The sequence below is a fragment of the Lampetra planeri genome, chromosome 46 (assembly GCF_965212315.1).
Source record: "Lampetra planeri chromosome 46, kcLamPlan1.2.h2, whole genome shotgun sequence".
NCBI lineage: Eukaryota > Metazoa > Chordata > Hyperoartia > Petromyzontiformes > Petromyzontidae > Lampetra > Lampetra planeri.
Window position 1 is genome coordinate 2,270,056 of NC_136152.1, and position 21,426 is coordinate 2,291,481.

Below are 21,426 nucleotides of genomic sequence, written 5' to 3' on the forward strand. Positions count from 1 at the left end.
AACTCTAATATCTGTGACAACCTTGACCGTGCTCATTCTAAGGTTTTTTTGGTAAAGTCACGTAGGTAAAAAATAAAAATTCATGACGTTTCGGAGGCAACACAAGCTTCCGTCTTCAGGTGGAACCGTCTTGTCTCGTTGTCTGTTAAAAACTCTAACAACTAAGTGGAATTCCTTCCCGTAGATGGTATTCATTCTAGATGTGAAGCTTTCGTGACTGCAAGGATTAATATTCTTAATTTTTTTAACAGACAACGAGACAAGACGGGTCCACCTGAAGACGGAAGCTTGTGGTACCTCCGAAACGTCGTGAATTTTATTTTTTTACCTACGTGACTTTACCGAAAAAAACCTAAGAATATGAATCCTTGCAGTCACGAAAGCTTCAAATCTAGGACTTGAGCGTGCTGCTTGTCGCTGCACGCTTGCAGTCTTGTGTCTGGGGGCCTGTGCTCAGCAAATGTGCGAAACGAATCACCCCGAGACATTGCACGATCGACATTCACCGAGTTTTTTTTTCATAAGGATGGATTTATAATTGAGATGTTCTTTAGATCTCCGTGGTGTTTATAGCTAATCCAGAAATGCCTCGCTGAGTCTTTGCGGTATTCCCCTACGCGACCAGCGTCCCGTGACCCAGAGGGTCACACAGACGGGTTCATGAACACCCCCCCCCCTCGGCTGTGCTGACATCCCCTGGCAACTCGGGCCAAGGCAGTGTTGGGAGTTTTGGGAGTTTCACAGTGTCCCGTGTGTGATGAATCAACCCTCGCCTCCGAAGCGATGGGGTCCATAGCTGCCCGCGACTGCTGCGTTACACACAGCGGGTAGCAACACGGCATAGCAGCACACGACATCGTCACACGTAGCAACACACGGCAAGTCACACGCAGCGCCACATTGTAACGCACGACACAGTCATTCGCAAGTAACATGCAGCAGAACGTAGTCAGATGGCACATCATAGTTCTTCACCTGAGGACGGCTGCTTGCGTTGTAGCCGAAACGTCGTGAGAATTGTATTTAATTATGTTTTTAATTTTTATTTTATTATTTCCCTTCTACGTGACTTTACCGAAAGAACCAAGAAAATGAATCCCTGCAGTCACGAAAGCTTTAAATCGAAATGCACAAGGTAGTCATACACAGTTTAACACGTAGCAGGCTTTCGCGACCAATATCATCGATATTGTTTTTTTGGGGGGTTAGATCGCGTAAATATATAAATGTGTCGTTTAACCCGCCACCACCCGACACAGCCAACTCGTAAGGGTTGTCACGTAAACAGGACGTGGCCAATTCTGGCGAAACGTCGTACTCAGATTGTAAATGTTGTGGCTTGGCTCTCCAACACAGCGGTTAGTGCTGTACTAGTACACTACACTATACACTACACTATACACTAGTGCTGTACTAGTATACTACACATACACTGCACTATACACTAGTGCTGTACTAGTATACTACACATACACTGCACTATACACTAGTGCTGTACTAGTATACTACACTATACACTACACTATACACTAGTGCTGAACTAGTACACTACACTATACACTACACTATACACTAGTGCTGTACTAGTATACTACACTATACACTACACTATACACTAGTGCTGAACTAGTACACTACACTATACACTACACTATACACTAGTGCTGTACTAGTATACTACACTATACACTACACTATACACTAGTGCTGAACTAGTACACTACACTATACACTACACTATACACTAGTGCTGTACTAGTATACTACACTATACACTAGTGCTGTACTAGTATACTACACATACACTACACTATACACTAGTGCTGAACTAGTATACTACACATACACTGCACTATACACTAGTGCTGTACTAGTATACTACACTATACACTACACTATACACTAGTGCTGAACTAGTATACTACACTATACACTACACTATACACTAGTGCTGTACTAGTATACTACACATACACTACACTATACACTAGTGCTGTACTAGTATACTACACTATACACTACACTATACACTAGTGCTGAACTAGTATACTACACATACACTGCACTATACACTAGTGCTGAACTAGTATACTACACTATACACTACACTATACACTAGTGCTGTACTAGTATACTACACATACACTGCACTATACACTAGTGCTGTACTAGTGACGAATTGGCACGTTCTGTTTACGTGACAAACCTTACCAATTGGCCGTGTCGGGTGGTGGCGGGTTTAACGACGCATTTATATATTTACGCGATCTAACCCTCCCCCCCCCCAAAAAAACCCCACATTTATCGTGAAGACACCGAATGTCCAAACCAGTCCAGAGATGATCTCGTGTCGAACCCGATGCTGCCGATGAGATGCGCTTTCCAGAATGCCACGGGTGCTGATGGGATGTGTAAAGAAAAACATGCTTTCGTGTATGCGGAGGCACAGATATAAGTGAAGGGGGGGGGGGGGGACGAAGAGTTGCCTGCGTGCTCGCCACGAAGGAGGGGGCCGGGATCGGTTCCGATAAATCGCCGCTGAAGTTCGCTCGCGAATCGGACTCGAATCACGGCGCCAAGAATCCAACAGCTCCACCGCTGTTAGCGAGTGCACAGACCCCAGGTGCCACGACAAAGAGAAAGTGCTGTTAGCGAGCAGCGCCTATGAAGGCCGGCACGGCACACGAAGGGGTGGGAGGCCAGCACCACGCCCGGCCGCCTTTGTCTCCCCAGTCGCGACATTTACGCATCGCACCAGCTACTCATTTGAGGCCGAGTCGACCTAGGGGAGGAGGACCCACGCCCGGTTCAGACAATCGTCGCTGGTGTTGGCCGTGAGCGGGAATCGAACTCGGGTCGCCGGGTTCGTAGCGCAGCGCGCTGATGATGTAACTGCTGACAATGATGATGCTACTGATGATGTTGATGATGGTACCGTTGATCCTGATGATGTTTCACTTTTTGTGCTTCCTCCGCACCTCCGATTAACACGGTTGACTACGCACGGTGTGAACGAAGTTCAACATACACACAAACCACACACACACACAGACGTGATGCTGCTGCTCGTGCGAATTGTCCGCGAGCTTCATCATTCAACCAACACCGATTTGACGAACCCCTGTCACGCCATGGAGAGTTAAACACTGTTCTATATGATGTATATACTGTATATACTATGTATTAAAGTCGACCTGATTCTTTAATAGAAAACCCTTTATGTGGAAACCCTTTGACAATTCTGTGGTGGTGGTGGTGGTGGCGGTGTTGGATGGAAATGGGGGCTTTGAAAATGCCTCGGCGATAACTCGAACTCCGCACTGATGCGTCTCCGCCACCGCCACCAAAAATCCCTCCAAGTCCTCTCCCTTTAATCCCCGGTGGAGGAGCTGAATGGGTTTAACACGTGGCAGGCTTTCGCGACCAATATTATTCATAATGAACGTTTTTGGGTTTAGATCGCGTTATTTATAAATGTGTCGTAACCCTCCACCACCCGACACGGCCAATCAATAAAAAAAAGTGTCACGTTGACAAAAGACAAATAGTTCACTGCTTTAGCCCACCGGTGTGTTGAAGCGTGAAACCACAACATTTACAATTTTTGAGTTGTACGACGTTTCACTGGTAATTGCATTCAGCATGATCGGGCAATTCGCCAGAATTTAAAAAAAAATAAGTCAGTCACGTGAAATGGGCCAAATTATTTCAACTTAAAGTGATCAAACCTTGATTGCCACGTGACGAGAATGTCTACGCAGCGCTGCGTGGGGGGAAGGGGGCTGCAGCGTCCCCTATTGCATGGACGCACTTTCAGTCGGGAGGCTCAGAACTAGTTCTGTGATGTCTACTTGATGTTCCGGTGGCTCTCTCACACGGAGGGTGACGCTGCCCGCGAGAGATCGCGAAGGGGAGGCTCCATCTGGTGACCAGCGCCCAGTTCAGGGCGTTACGGGCTCACGGCCTGCAGCAGCCGTTGGTGGACCAGGGTGAACTTTGACCCAGGGTGAACTCTGACCCGGGGTGAACTCTGACCCAGGGTGAACTCTGACCCAGGGTGAACTTTGACCCAGAGTGAACTCTGACCCAGGGTGAACTTTGACCCAGGGTGAACTTTGACCCAGAGTGAACTCTGACACAGGGTGAATTTTGACCCAGGGTGAACTTTGACCTAGAGTGAACTCTGACCCAGGGTGAACTTTGACCCAGGGTGAACTCTGACCCAGGGTGAACTTTGACCCAGGGTGAACTCTGACCCAGGGTGAACTCTGACCCAGGGTGACCTCTGACCCAGAGTGAACTCTGATCAGGGATTACTCTGACCGGGGATTACTCTGACCAGGGATTACTCTGGCCAGGGATTACTCTGACCAGTATGCGGGGCTATAGCTGTGCGGGGTTTTCACAGTGCGGGGCTTTAGCTGAGCAGGGGTATACCTGAGCAGGGCTTGCACACTCCGCCACGTGCTCCGATCCGCGATGAAACCGCGAGACAACTCCCGGATGGCGCGAGATCCGCGGAGCCACAGATCAACAGCGACTCGTGAAGCCCAAGCATGGGGCAGAGTAAGGTGTGGGCACTGCGCGTGTGTGGGCGCGTGTGTGGGCTTGTGTGTGGGTTTGTGTGTGGGTTTGTGTGTGGGTTTCTGTGTGGGTTTGTGTGTGGGTCTGTGTGTGGGTTTGAGTGTGGGTTTGAGTGTGGGTTTGTGTGTGGGTTTGTGTGTAGGGTTTGTGTGTGAGTTTGAGTGTAAGCTTGTATGTGTATGTGGGTTTGATTGTGGGTTTGAGTGTAAGCTTGTGTGTGCCTAAAATTCATCCTGGGCTTAACCAGGCTGGATTGTGTAAGGAGCTCACAAATCCTTGAAAGATCTGGGCAAAGTCTCATCGGTGAGCTCCTCTGGCAGGCAAGGCAGCATTGGCTGGGTCATGTAGCCTGCATACCCAGCCACCGCATGACCAAACAGCTTTTGTTTGGCCGCATAGAGGCGGGCTGAACGGGCACGACACGGGCTAGAGCAGACATGGAGTGATGTGGTACAGGAGGATGTGGAGCTGAGTGGTCTTGCCAGCGAACGGTACCAGCGGTGTCAAGATCGGCCTTTATGGAGGAGGCTCGTGAAGGACGCTGCTGCTGCTGGGCAGTTGGAGGGCAGTCGTCCTCCAGCAACAACGGATGGCAGAGGAGCGACGCTCACAACAATGAGAAGAGCACCGGGCGGATAAAACGCAGCAAGTTGGCAGAGTAGGGGGTACAGCTGGTGGTGCATCTACCGGTCATCTCAGTCAGCCAACCCATGGCACCTGCTGGGTCTGTCCCGCGACCTCCTGCCAGCGAGCCTTCGACACTTCACGTGGCAGCCTCAAAGTGCACCTAGCCTGGCACAGGAGCCGTGGGGACGTCACCGTCACTTAGCAGCGAATGGCGGCTGTGTTGGTGTTGGTCCGCCCGTGTACGTGAAGCGGCAGTGCAGTGGTGAACGCGATGCGCCACGAACCCGGCGACTCGAGTTCGATTCCCGATCACGGCCAACACCAGGTGACGATTATCTGAACCGGTCCTGGGCCTCCCCCTAGGTCTACTCAGCCTTAAATGTGTACCTGGTGCGGTGTGTAAACATCGCCGCTCGGGAGACAAAGGCGGCCGGGCGTGGTGCTGGCCACCCAGCCCCTCGTGTGCCGTGCCGGCCTTCACGGGTCCTTCTATTCTTAGGTTTTTTCGGTAAAGTCACGTAGGTAAAAAATTAAAATGTAAATTAATAAAAGTTAAATAAAAATAAAATAAAAATCACGACGTTTCGGAGGCAACACAAGCCTCCGTCTTCAGGTGTGTGTTGCCTCCGAAACGTCGTGATTTTTATTTTATTTTTGTATTTTAATTTACAATTTTTACCTACGTGACTTTACCGAAAAAAACCTAAGAATATGAATCGTTGCAGTCACGAAAGCTTCAAATCTAGAATTCACGGGTCCAGCTGCTCGTTAACTGAGCACCGGCCCTAACAGTCCGCTACGACAAACCCGGTGGATCTTCATCCTCGTGTGCGGCACCACTGTTTTGTTGTTATTATTTGGTTCTTTCGGTTAAGTCACGTCTAAAGATAAAATAATAAATTAAATTAAATATATATATTTTTTTAATTTATTATTTTATCTTTAGACGTGACTTAACCGAAAGAACCAAATAATAATTCCTGCAGTCACGAAAGTTCTAAAATTAAGATTGTTTTGTTGTTGTTTAAATTCACAAGTTACTCGGTGATACCGCGTTGGCAGTGATTGCTCTGAAGAAGAGCCATTACCCGAAACGTCGCCTTCTCGATCGGGGGGATGGAGGGGGGGGGGGTCTCGTTCAAGGCGACCCTGTAGCCGATCTTGTGGCCATTGGTCGACAGCTGACGAGACGCTAAACGTCGAAACCGGTCCCGAAGTTATTTTTTCGCGTTGCGTTTCAACCAACGAGGGTGACATTGCTGCCGTGGCGGCTGATGCGTGAAAGAAAAACAAAGTAAAAAAGAGACGCAAATTGTATTCGTAACGGTGTCGGGACGGGCTGCGTGCCGCCGCTGATTTGTTTCCATCCTCGCGAGGACCCGGACCGGCGGGTTCGACTCCTCCATTCCGCCTGGGGACACCACGAAGCGGGACCCGCTGTGACTCCCCGCACAGTTCCTCGCCTATTGCCCAGCGCGCGCGTAGACCACGTGGCCTGCGTCTGTCGAGGGGGGGGGGTGTAATGGGGGGGGGGGTAAATGGGGGGGGGGGTGTAAGAGGGGGGTGTAGGAGGGGGGGTATAAGAAGGGGGTATAAGAGGGGGGTAAATGGGGGAGGGGTGTTAGAGGGGGGGTGTAAGAGGGGGGGTGTAAGTGGGGGGGGGGGTTGCAAGGGGGGGTAAAGGGGGGGTAAATTAGGGGGTGTACGAGGGGGGTGTGAGAGGGGGGGTTTAAGAGAGGGGGGTAAATGGGGGGGGGGGTATAAGTGGGGGGGGGGGGGGGGGTTGCAAGAGGGGGGGTAAAGGGGGGGGGGGGGATGGTGAAGGACGCTCCTGGGCAGTGCCAGGCTGGGTGCGCTTTGGGGCTAGGCGGGCAGTTGGAGGCGACAGTCCTCGAACGACCACGGAGGGCGCAGAACCGCGGCGAGCGGGGGGTGGTCCAGGGGGCGGTGCAGCGGTCAAGTCAACGCCAGGGCACCTGCTGGGCCCCAGTGACCTTCCACACCGTGACCCCGTGCAGCAGCGAGAGAGACAAAGGCGACCGGGCGGGGCTCGCGCCACTTGTACCCCCCCCCCCCAATTGATCTGTGCAACCTACACGGGGCGCAGCGTTTGTCTCTGTGTTGCGTCTCGTCACGTGTACCTGAAGACGCGCGCGTGCACGTGCGGGTGTTACGCGCACGTGCACGCGCGCGCGTACGTGAGCCACGTGACCCCCTCCCTCCCCTCTCCCCCATTAACACCTCCACGCTGTCGCGTTCCGCCTCTAATCCCCCGCCTCTCCCAGCTTCGCCTGCCCCCAGATAATGCCGTCAGGATGAATTATACATGACGGTAATTAATGTTTCGCCTCCACCATTAGCTCCATTATCTAATTAAGTTCGCCCCCCCGGAGGCGGAGACGCCCCGCAACGGCCGCGGCCACAGCGCGATCGATGAATGAAGCGGTGGTGGTGGCGGTGGTGGCGGTGGTGGCGGTGGCGGTGGTGGCGGTGGTGGTGGCGGTGGTGGTGGCGGTGGCGGTGGTGGTGGTGGTGGCGGTGGTGGTGGCGGTGGTGGTGGCGGCGGTGGTGGCGGTGGTGGTGGCGGTGGTGGCGGTGGTGGCGGTGGCGGTGGTGGCGGTGGTGGTGGCGGCGGTGGTGGCGGTGGTGGCGGCGGTGGTGGCGGTGGTGGTGGCGGTGGTGGTGGCGGTGGTGGCGGTGGTGGTGGTGGCGGTGGTGGTGGTGGTGGTGGCGGTGGCGGTGGTGGTGGTAGCGGTCGAGTCTCGTTCGTCATTGCGCGTCGCGGGGGGTGAGAGGGGGCAGGGTGAAGTTGGGGTGGGGGGCCAGACAGCTTTGTTATGAACATTGTTTAATGTCGCTGTTTGTTGGGGAGGAGGAGGAGGAGGGATGGGGGGGGGGCATACATTTGTGGAAAGCGCCTTCCCCGCAGTTCCATCACTTATGAAGTGGACAATTAAATTTGGTGGAGTCATGTTGCGACACGCGTGCGTTGCAAGTCTGCCCGTGCGTCCGTTTCGTTTTCACCTTTGGCTTTCTCTGTGTACGCGCGCGCGTCTGTGTGCGTATACACGGGATCCTCACTCACGGCCAACACCCAGTGACGATTATTTGAACCGATCCTTGGGCCTCCGCTAGGTAGACTCAACCTCCAATGAGTACCTGGTGCGGTGTGTAAACATCGCCAGTAGGGAGACAAAGGCGGTCGGGCGGGGTGCTGGCCACCCACCCCGTCGTGTACCGTTCCGGCCTTCATAGGTGCTCGCTAACAGCACTTGCCCCAAAAGTACGGTGAGGCTATACGGGGGATCTTTGTCTTTATCTTTTTTGTATATGGGTTTGTGGGGAGCGGTGGGACAGCGGTTGGTGCACGATGCGATGAACCGAGCCACCCGAGGTCGATTTGTCGCTCACGACCAATGTCAGTGGCGAATATTTTAACTGGTCGTCGGCTTCCCCGAGGAATTCATATCTGTGGTAGCGAGATGTTAACTACCTCGCCTGGTATACATAAGGTCCTGGGTCTGATCCTGACCCTAACGCTTGCTGTATATTTGGGGTTTGCATATCTTTCATCATCATCACGGTGGCTATGAGATGTTAACTACCTCGCCTGGCATGCAGGAGGCCGTGAGTTCGATTCCGACCCTGACGCCTGCTGTATATTTGGAGTTTGCGTGTCTCTCTGGCTCATCATCATCATCACGGTGGCTAAAAGATGTTAACTACCTCGCCTGGTATGCAGGAGGCCGTGGGTTCGATCCCGACCCTGACTATGCCTGCTACTGTATATTTGGAGTTTGCGTGTCTCTCTCTTTCCCGTGGTCGCGTTTCCTCCACGTGTAACACCGCGCGTTTAGAGTGTTTAGCTGCATTAAATGTCCACGTGATAAGCCACTACGTTGAGCTATCATTTGTGGCAGCCAGGTCGCTTCTGAAAAACAGCTGTATAGCTTAGTGGACCTCACCTGGTAAAATAAAAATAAAATTACGTTTTTAGTTTAGTTTAGAATACCTGGTGCGGTGCCTAAACCACCAGCACTGGGGGAGACAAAGGCGGCTTGGCCGTGTTGATCTACGCGCGTCTCCGCGGCGAGTGTCGGCGTGTGAGTGCGTAACAAATGCACAAAGCAACGCGCTAATCGATGGACAGAGAGATCACTTGCGGTCGACTGGCGCCACGACCTCTTTATTCGTCCCCTCCCTCCCTCCCAGGAGAGACTTCACCACGCGAAATCCGCGGCGTCTCGCAATGCAATCGGCCAACAAAATATCCCTCCTGGGTGGGGGTAGTAAGGACTCTTCGAGATTCTTCGAGACTCGCCTCACGTGGGGTGATCAGCTCCTATCGGTATTACCAAATTCTCCTTTTGCCATCACTGCGGGCGGGATGCCTCTGGTTTTATTTTTTATTTTTATTTTTTTTATTTTTTATTAATTTTAATTTCATTTTTTACCAACGTGACTTTACCGAAAGAACTAAGAGCATGAATCCTTGCAGTCACGAAAGCTTCAAATCTAGAATGCCTCTGGTTGCCTCTTTGTCGTCGTATTTATGGGTCTATTATATCTGATGGGGGGAGGGGGGGGGGCTGGGAGCGATTCACGGCCATGGCAACATCATTGGCCAGCGGTTCTGGCTACCCGCTACAATACAACCCACGTGACCGAATAATATTTTGTATGGAGGGCTTCATCCAGCTGTGAATTGACAACGGTCTGAAAGTGTTCCAACTATCTGCCTGCCTGTCTGTCTGTCTTGCTGGCAGTCTATGTGTCTGTCTGTCCTGCTGCCAGTGTATATGTCTGTCTGTCCTGCTGCCACTCTGCATGTCTGTCTGCCCTGCTGGCAGTCTATGTGTCTATCTGTCCAACTGCCAGGGAATCTGTCCGACTGCTGTGTCTCTCAGCCTCTCGTTATGCGCGTGCGTTTGTCCGTCTGTCAGTGCGCCTGGTCGTCCTGTCTGTCCGCTTGTCAAGCCTGCCGGTGCGTGCGTGCGCGCGCGCGTGTACATCTGTCAGCCCGCAACGTATGATTGTGTAGCGCGAGAGTGAAACACACATTAACAGAGGCTGCGCGTCCTGTCGGCGCCTCCAGAATAAAGGCCGCGAGTTCCCGTTCGCGAAGGGGGCGACCCAAATTCCCCGGCTCCGCATCCATCACTCATTTGATCGAACTCTTTTCGAGGCCCAATTTAATCCCGGGCGCCTCGCGCTCCCACCCAACGACTCATCGCCGCGGGCAGCAGCGACACGGAGGAGGAGGGAGGGAGGAGGGAGGAGGAGGAGGAGGGAGGAGGAGGGAGGAGGAGGAGGGAGGAGGAGGGAGGAGGAGGGAGGAGGAACGCGCGAGGCCGCGACACGAGAGAGTGACCTGGGCAGTTGACCTCATCCAACCCCGGAATGGGACTCGATCAAATAAGCGATGCTACGCCTCCATTCCACATTTCTCCCTCCACGTCCGTCAAGTAACCCGATGTTTTTGCAAGCTTCGAGCTTGGAAAATTACTCGCAAAAGTCCGTTGCGGCCGATGGGACCTATGCGGAGGGGCTGACGCGTGGAGGCGAGATAGTCCGATGGCCTCTTTTGGTTCGCGATGCCGGTGGTGAGCCTTACCACCTGAGGAAGACGGCTCCTAACCCCTACTCTTCCTAACTCCTAATATCTCCTCTTAACTCCTACTAACTCCTCACCGCCACCAGGGTTCGCGCTGCGTCTGGACCAGTGGTTCTTGACGTGGGGCTGCGAGATGCCCTTTCTGGGGGTGCGAGCCGTGCCAGGTTTTTTTCAGAAGGTAATTAACCGAAAACACAAATTAAGCACGAGTTTATAAGTGGAATTGCTTTGTTCCATCAAGCCTATTGTATGTATTGCCATTGTACATGTTGTGTTCATGTACGAAAAAATGTACATGTGGTTGTGTTCACGGTTGAGAACCAACGCTGCAGCAAAGGAAGGTGAAGAACCCACTGGTTTAGAGCCTAGGGTTAGGAGCAGCGTCCTGGCCATGCGTTGTTGGAGGTGTTTTTTAAATCCTTTATATTAAGTTCGCTTGCTTGCTAGCTTGCGTGCTTGCTTAGGACCGTGCAAATCTTTCGCTCGTTTTTTAACCCACTTCCCGTGATCCAATCGAGCTGACATTTTCCACACAGACTCGTTGTGACAGACAATTCATGTTCGTGAAAAAAAATTCCCAAAATTTTACACTTTTTAGGCAAAAAAAAATATTTTACATATATTCAAATAGAACTCATTCATCGCTTTGGCTGAACGTCACAGTATAAGAGCCCAGAGCGTAACCCCTCCACAGGCCGTGGCGGAGTAGCGCGGTTGGTAGCGCCCTCGCTTCCCCTGCCAAAGGTCGTGGGATCGATCCCCCGCGTCCTCCACAGGCGAATATATTTTAAAATCCTTTATATTAAGTTCGCTGCCACGCATATAAAGGATTTATAGTGAAAAACTTAGTTTTTACGGGTTTACTTGTTAAATCCTTTATATTAAGTTCACTTGCTTGCTTGCTTGCGCGCTTACGACCGTGCAAATCTTTCGGTCGTTTTTTAACCCACTTCCCGTGATCCAATCGAGCTGACATTTTGCACACAGACTCGTTGTGCGTGACAGTTTATTTTCGTTTTTTTTTTCAAAAATGTAACACTTTTTAGGATTTTTTATTTTATATTTAATTATCAATTGCGTAATGGTGGCATGAAATCATCTGACCCATAGGTGGCATCCATCTCAAGCCAGAGGGCGAGAGGACTCTAGCCGCCACGCATATAAAGGATTTATAGTGAAAAACTTTGTTTTTACGGGTTAATTTTTTTCAATCTCGGGGCCATTCCAAGCAAAAGCGTGAGCCGTTCCAACACTCGGCTGCGTTGCTGAAGCGGAGCTCACGACTTGAGACCTCCCGACGTGCCGCGCGCGTTCGTCGCCTTCGCCGTCGTCACGAAGACTCTCGCCTGAGTCCAGGGACACTCTTTGGCGCAGCAGGGCTCCTGGGCACGTGTGCACGGCTCCGACAACTGCGTTGCGTGTGTCCATCGTGTGTCCATTGTGTGTCTCGAACGGAGGAGGTGCAGCGAACCAGCTTGCGAACGAGTTCGATTAGCGCTCACGGTCAACGGTCGATGACGAAATATCTGAACTGGCCCTGGGGCCTCCCTGAGGTCGACTCAGTCTCAAATGACTGTCTGGTGTCGTGTGCAGACATCGGCACTCGGAGAGACAAAGGCGGGCAGCCGTGATCGGTGGTCACCCACCATGTCGTGTGTCGTTCTCGCCTTCATAGGCGCCGACGGCGCTTGCCCCAACAGTCTGTTATGCGGGGGATGTGAACACGTCGTTTACCATCGGTTCCTCGTTGGGTTTAAATAAAGAACTTGATTGACTGATTGAATGATTAACGGGTTCAGCCTTTGTGATAAATCGCCGCTGCGGCGCGTCAAATAAATTGTGGCGCAAAACAAAACCCGCGTCGACCGCTCGAGCAAAACAAATAACTGTCGCCTCTCTGGACGTGCAGCGCCCAAGGTCGACAGTTCACGCTATCAGCAATCGCCAGCAGCGCCGTGGGTTCGTCTGTCAATGCAACACATCCGTGCGCACTGGTCGAGAACCCAAGTGGCATCGTCTCTGTGACCAAACGGCGTCTCTATCACTGCCAGCAAACGATAATGATGATGTTCATCCCACGGATAGACAAAGCCCGGCTATGGTAATGTGGAATTTCCAGCACCGGTTCAGGGCTGCCAATGGAGACGAACAACGCCCCGTTTGCTGGTTCGTGACGGAAGTTGCTTCGCTCTGGACTTGAATTTACAACAAAATACACGGCGAAAGCCCTCTGTTTATCCAAGGGTAACCTCGCTGAGTTATTCTAGATTTGAAGTTTTCGTGACTGTAGGATCCATACTCTTTGGTTCTTTCGGTAAAGTCACGTAGGTAAATAAAAAATAAAATAAAAAAATAAAAATTTAATCACGACGTTTCGATTGCAACACAAGCAACCATCATCAGGTGTGACAACTACAGACTCGCTGAGTCTGTAGGAGGGTCCCGCATTCGGGATGTTTGTGCCAATTCCCGACTGCGTGTACGTGTTGTCTTGATGTCCCGTGCGAGAGTGCCTGGGAGGTTCGTTTCTGATCTGTGCACTGGAAACGACCGCTAAAGGGTCAAGAGACACCAATTTGTTATGCACGTATTTACGCTGAACTTCTTTTGCACCGTACCGCAGCCAACAGTGGCTAATCGGAGGTGGGCGACAGGACGGACAACACACCAAACACAAAAAGCCGTTCTCACGAAATGAGTTTACAATCTGGACGACGATGATGATGATGATTTAAAAGTGCATAGCTGTAACGGCTTCCTAACATCGGAAGGAGAGCGTTCCAGACGGCCGCAGAAGCGCGCCTGAAATTTGCGCAAAAGTCGCCGCCGCCGCCGATGCTGCTGCGTCGAGGATGACCATCGGAGCTCGCGTGACGAATGCCACAGACGTGGGGCTCGATAGGAGACGCGCCGGTGGGCTGCGGCGACAGCCTGCATCGTACGAATAGGTTTCACCCTTTCTTTCGGTGAAGTGACGTAGAAAATAAAACAAGTAATGTGACTTTACCGAAAGAACCAAAGAGTAATTCCTGCAGTCACGAAAGCTTCAAATCAAGTTTGTACCCTTTCTGGCAATGAAACAGTTTGTGTTAAGATGTTAAAACGGCAAACCGAAACCTTTTGCAAGGAATCACGTCTGCATTAACCATATGAAAATACAAACAAAAACAACATGCTCTGACAGTATCTGCATTGTCTTTGCAACTGATTGGTCCACACCAGAGACAGCTTTCTTTAGAGCCTCGTCTCACGCAGTGTTACACCAGAGGACGACGCCAAAAGGCGAACATCACAGAGACCATGCCACCATCAGGGCAATTGAGAGCTCGGGGCGAGCAGCTACATCATGGGACCTCCTTTGCCAGTGTCAAAAATATAAGAATAGATGTTCCCCTTTCTCGCACGTGCGTTACACAACGTCGCCATCTGACTGAATTCAACAAACTTGGTGGGGGGGGGGGGGGGTGCCCGGCTTTTCGGCTGTCCGCGAATTCAACTTGACGACTTCCGAGTGTCAAGAGCGGGGTGACGGTGGACGGAACCCGTCGCGCATAGTCTGCGCATAGAAATCGTGGAACGTGAAGAAGTTTCCAGCTCAGATCGGCAAGAACGAATGCAGATGTCCGTGTGCCGAGCGTCTCCAAGATCAGGGCACTTGATGCGTGCGGGTTAGAGGCAGGGTCCTCGAAAGTTTCAGTTCCAGAAGCCGATTTTTTTTACTTTCGAAAACGAGTCACTCCGCCATTGCCTTCCTGTGAAAGTTTCCACTGGAGATGTTTGGTCTTTTTCATCTCTTTGCCACACACGGAGTCTGTCATCAACTTTAATCGTGGGATGAAAAATCCAAACTTAACAAACTTGGACTCTAAATGATCCGTACGCGACTGCGCTCACGTGCCTGTAATGCGGCCACTTTTAGACCTTGGAGCAATTGGTTTGCAAACACGAAGAGCTTGGAACCCAGAGGAAGAAACTTGGTTGGGTTTCAAGTGCAATGGAGCCCCCAGTTCACGTCCACACTTTCACGAAGAGCTTTCAACCCAGAGGAAGACACTTGGTTGGGTTTCAAGTGCAATGAGCCCCCAATTCACGTCCACACTTTCACGAAGAGCTTGGAACCCAGAGGAAGACACTTGCTTGGGTTTCAAGTGCAATGAGCCCCCAATTCACGTCCACACTTTCACGAAGAGCTTGGAACCCAGAGGAAGAAACTTGGTTGGGTTTCAAGTGCAATGAGCCCCCAATTCACGTCCACACTTTCACGAAGAGCTTTCAACCCAGAGGAAGAAACTTGGTTGGGTTTCAAGTGCAATGAGCCCCCAATTCACGTCCACACTTTCACGAAGAGCTTGGAACCCAGAGGAAGACACTTGCTTGGGTTTCAAGTGCAATGAGCCCCCAATTCACATCCACACTTTCACGAAGAGCTTGGAACCCAGAGGAAGAAACTTGGTTGGGTTTCAAGTGCAATGAGCCCCCAATTCACGTCCACACTTTCACGAAGAGCTTTCAACCCAGAGGAAGAAACTTGGTTGGGTTTTAAGTGCAATGATCCCCCAGTTCACGACTACACTTTCACGAAGAGCTTGGAACCCAGAGGAAGACACTTGCTTGGGTTTCATGTGCAATGGAGCCCCCAGTTCACGACCACACTTCCACGCCTGAATCGCCAGGCGAGGCTGCTGCCATCACGGGCCCCCACCCGCCCCCCCCCTCGCAGGAGCCGTGTTTTATTGCTGGGGACAAATGTTGAATTAGAAAAGGCGTCCGCGGCGTCGCGGGGTTTGGGACGTTTGGGGGGAGCGGGCAAGGAGGTGGAGGGAGGAGGAGGAGGAGGAGGGATGGTCAGAATCAATTTTCATTAGCGACCGCCGCTCGCTCAAGATTAATCCAATCGCCGGATAAATAATGCATCTCTATCGATTCCATAAATACAAATAAGCGGCTAATGTGACGGTAATGGGTTTAGTGAAATGGCAATCAGTTAGAGGCGCGGTGATTAAGTGTTGCACAGAGTGAATTGTTCAAGGGACGCGTCGTCGCACGCACGTGCGCTCCTCCGACACGCGCGCGTGTACGCGCACACATACACTGCCACGCGCACTCATACATCACGTCACCTACGTTGATACACACACACGCGCGCACACTTACACGCGCTCAACGTACACGCGGACGATCGCGGCTGAGCGATGCTAATTGTATTGATGTCACAGAAGGGGGGGGTACTTGTGTACGCCTGAAGTTTGGCTCATACGGCGACGAGGTAGAATTGGGAAATGTTGCAAGCCGTCTTCGACATTGCCCACGCAATATATTGCGAGGCAACGTCGCCACCGCGGTGGCTATGAGATGTTAACTCCCTCGCCTGGTGTGCAGGAGGTCGTGGGTTCGTTTCCGGCCCTGACGCCTGGTGCTGTATGTTTGGAGTTTGCATTGTCTCTCTCGCTCCCCGTGGTGAGATGTTAACTCCCTCGCCTGGTATGCAGGAGGTCGTGGGCTCGCTCCCGACCCTGGCGCCTGGTGCTGTATATTTGGAGTTCGCGTGTCTCTCCCTCCATGGTCGCGTGAACCTTTTTCTCCGGGTCCTCCAGGTTTTTTCCTCCACATTTAGAATCAACATCATGGTAACCGCGCGTCTCCGTGAGTGAAACGGATGGATGGGATTTGTTTTTATGTACATCGAACAGTCTTCCCCATCAATTGATCTTAACGGATGCACGTCCTGGGATCTAGCGCTTTCGAGGCGAGGCTTGGTGGATGTGACACGTGGCGCAATGTTAACTACCTCGCCTGGTATACAGGAGGGCGTGGGTTCGCTCCCGACCCTGACGCCTGCTGCTCTATATTTGGAGTTTGCATGTTCCCCCCGTGGTCGCGTGGATTTTTACCTGGGTCCTCCGGGGTTTCCCCTCCACGTTTAGAATCAACATCACGCGTTTAGAGTGTTTGCCTGCTACAAATGTCCAAGCGATAGGCCACTTCGTTCAACGATCATTTGCGGCCAGGTCGCTTCTGAAAAAAGGGCCTTATAGCTCAGCAAGGCCTTAGCTGGTATAATAATGAAAAATAAATAGTTTCACTCGTCCAGACGGGGTCATCCTCAAAGCCCTCACTGCTCGAAATGTAAAGGAAACATTGACAAATACCGAACAGTATACGATGCTGCATCATGAGACCTCCTTTGCCAGTATTACATTATGATAATAGGGTGTTCCCCTTTCTGGCAATAAAACAGGTGTTAAGATGTTAAAACACCAAACTGAAACATTTGACAAGGAATCATGTCTGCATTAACCACAATGCTTGTGGCCAGAATGCAAATAAAAAAATACTCTGATAATATATGCATTGTCCTTGAAACTGATTGGTCCACACCAGAGACAGCTTTCTTTTGAGCCTCGTCTCAAACGGTGTTAGACCAGAGGACGCCAAAAGGCGAACGCCTTTTATATTCGGAGTTTGCTTGTACTAACACACACACATACTGACCCACACGTGTAGTAACCCACATACACGTGTACTAACACAAAGATCAAAGATCCCTCGTATAGCCTTAACAGACTGTAAGGGACAAGTGCTGTTAGCGAGCACCTATGAAGGCCGGAACGGTACACGAGGGGGTGGGTGGCCAGCACCACGCCCGACCGCCTTTGTCTCCCCAGTGGCGATGTTTACACACCGAACCCGGGTCGCCAGGTTCGTAGTGCAGCGTAGCGCTAACCGCTACACTAACACACACACTGACACACACGTGGACTAACACACACACACTGACACACACGTGCACTAACACACACACTGACACACACGTGGACTAACACACACACACTGACACACACGTGCACTAACACACACACACTGACACACACGTGCACTAACACACACACTGACACACACGTGGACTAACACACACACACTGACACACACGTGCACTAACACACACACACTGACACACACGTGGACTAACACACACACTGACACACACGTGGACTAACACACACACACTGACACACACGTGCACTAACACACACACTGACACACACGTGGACTAACACACACACACTGACACACACGTGCACTAACACACACACTGACACACACGTGGACTAACACACACACACTGACACACACGTGCACTAACACACACACTGACACACACGTGGACTAACACACACACACTGACACACACGTGCACTAACACACACACACTGACACACACGTGCACTAACACACACACTGACACACACGTGGACTAACACACACACACTGACACACACGTGCACTAACACACACACACTGACACACACGTGGACTAACACACACACTGACACACACGTGGACTAACACACACACACTGACACACACGTGCACTAACACACACACTGACACACACGTGGACTAACACACACACACTGACACACACGTGCACTAACACACACACACTGACACACACGTGGACTAACACACACACACTGACACACACGTGGACTAACACACACACTGACACACACGTGTACTAACACACACACACACGTGTACTAACACACACACTGACACACACGTGCACTAACACACACACGTATACTCACACACACTGACACACACGTGCACTAACACACACACGTGTACTAACACACACACACACACACACGTATACTAACATACACACTGACACACACGTGGACTAACACACACACACTGACACACACGTGTACTAACACACACACACACGTATACTAACACACACTGACACACACGTGTACTAACACACACTGACACACACGTGTACTAACACACACACTGACACACACGTGTACTAACACACACACACACATATACTAACACACACTGACACACACGTGCACCGACACGTGCAACGAGAGACCGCGACCTCGCCGGATTCGACGGACGCTCTTCGAGACCACGTGACGTGCGGAATGCTCTCTGCTGGCAGAAGGTCACGGCACAGACCCCACGGGCGTTATGGGTTAACGGACTGAGAATGCCGCGTTGCTGCACTTCAGGCATCCTGCGTTCTCCGCTCGATGATTTTGAACGTCGCTCATCCGCACACCCCCCCCGCCCCACTTTCGTTGTTGGGAGTCCGATTTGGATAACGCGCGTATCGGTCATCGGCGTGTCCACTCGGCTCCACATCCTCCTGTACCATTTCTTCTCGAGCCCGTGCCGTGCACGTTTAGTATCCCACCAACCCACCTCTATGCGGCCAATCCAGGTGACGGTAGCATGGGCAATGTATTGCAATGTCTTGCAATGTATTGTAATGTCTTGCCCATGCCACTGTTGACAGAAGGGCCTCCAAGACACGAGTGCGAGAGAGGCTCTCTCGAGGCAAGGGGTCAGGGGTCAGCATCCTGCTGCTTCCGAGTCGCGGCCGTCGTGACGTTATTCACATTGCGTTGCCCCTCCTGTTGAAATATTGAGTGGAGTTATTTTATTTTATTTTTTTAACCGAAAATTGTTTATATTCGTGTTCATAATCAACTTTTTGGGTTTAGATCGCGTTATTTATAAATGTGTCGTAACCCTCCACCACCCGACACGGCCAATCAGTAAAAAGGTGTCACGTTGACAAAAGACAAATAGTTCACTGCTTTAGCCCACCGGTGTGTTGAAGCGTGAAACCACAACATTTACAATTTTTGAGTAGTACGACGTTTCGCTGGTAATTGAATCCAGCATCATCGGGCAAAAGCAGTGAACTATTTGTCTTTTGTCAACGTGACACTTTTTTACTGATTGGCCGTGTCGGGTGGTGGAGGGTTACGACACATTTATAAATAACGCGATCTAAACCCAAAGACGTTGATTATGAATAATATTGGTCGCGAAAGACTACGTGTTAAGCTATCTTCGTGTTGTTTACGTTGCTCAGCTCCTGGGTCAAACAGAAGCTGCTTCGTCACTGGACATACGCCCTTTGTGACCCAGCAAACGCAGCCCCGTTTTAATGAAGACACAAACATTGTTTCACCATTCCATTGCGCAGGCAAATTGTTGAAACTACATATTCTACCGTTGTTTGGCTACTGCGGCACCGCTTCCAGATCGGCTGCTGCTGAAACATTAAGCGGACTAAAACCGCTTTGCCATTTTCCTCTTCGATTTGCACTGGGTGTGCCATACAGGACCCATCATTGTGACCTCTGTTTAAAATCTACAATTGGGCCCTGCTAATCCATAACACTCGTATTGGCAACTCCGCGCTATACTTAGCTAATTCATTAACCCCATTGTCAAACCCAAGCAACCTAAGACGTCAATCTAATTGCCTTTTAACTATCCCAACAACAAGATTCGGAATGGGTGACAAAGGCTTTGCCGATGCAGACATCAAACGTTTTGGAACAACCTCGGTACCTCCCTGAACGACGTGAATCGTCATTCAAAAGAATATCCCGAAGCAGAAGATTGTAGTGCTGGATACAACCACAGTTGCAAATGTGATTTGTGACTGTGTTCCTTACCAGTGTATCGATAGTTCGATTTTAATTTGCAATTGTATCGATGGATTACTGCTTGTTGTCTTGCTGTGGTCAGGGACTGTTTTTTTTTTTTGCTGTGGCTTTGCGGAAACTTTAGAATTGATGTACATTTGCAATTTGAACTTAGATACTTATTTTAATTTACGTTCAGATATAATCTTTCCTTTCCTATACTTTACACTCCTATCGGTTGCTTTTGTGTTTCGTTTATTGTTGTAACTTTCTGACCCACCCCGACTGCACATCTGTGGAGAAAGTGCTTCATAGCCCTTCAGATTTCTCCAGAATCAATAAAGATCCGATTCTGAATTATTGCCACGCTATTGCCATTGGTTCAATCCTTGCCCGTCTTGTCCTGTCAAGTGGCATGCGCTATGTGTGTGATCTAAACACGTGCCCGAGGCACTCCCAGGTTAACTCAACCTAAAACCAATACCTGATGCATGCTTTAAACATCAGCACGAGAAAATTGGATGGGCTCAGTGCTGAGCCCAACACCTCAATTACTGCGCCGGACTTCAAAGATGCTTGGACATCTGTGTCAAAAAAATAAAAGCTTCATAGCTCATCGGATTTCTCCAGGATGAAATAAAGACTCCGATTCTGTCTGCGAGAGGAGCTCACCGATGGGGCGGGTGGTGATGGAGGCCAGGCATCCGTGGTCCTTCACGTGCGCCTCGTCCGAACATTCGACCAGTGGAACCTTTTCCGGGAGCTCAGAAACGCGACTCGGCTTCGAACGTGCGAGTCGATGGGAAAACGATCGTCTTTAGCGAACGATTTTTGCTCGACGAGACATTTTCGCGGAACCTATCTGCCTCGTTAAGCGGGGCACGCCTGCGTTTTCTGAGTGGTCTTTTTTTAATGGTCGATTCAATGGGTAAGATGTATATGTGTAACGTTGAACTTTTTTCGCACCGTACGTAGCCAATCGTGCTTATCGGAGGTGCGGGTTAAAGGACAAAGAAACTTAACTCAAAAAGCAGCTATGTTTGTTCTCTGGACACCAGCCCCTTCACATACAGACCATCACACAAAGCCAAAGACAAAGCTGCCCCCTGTAGCCTTAACCGACTGTAGGAGCAAGTGTTG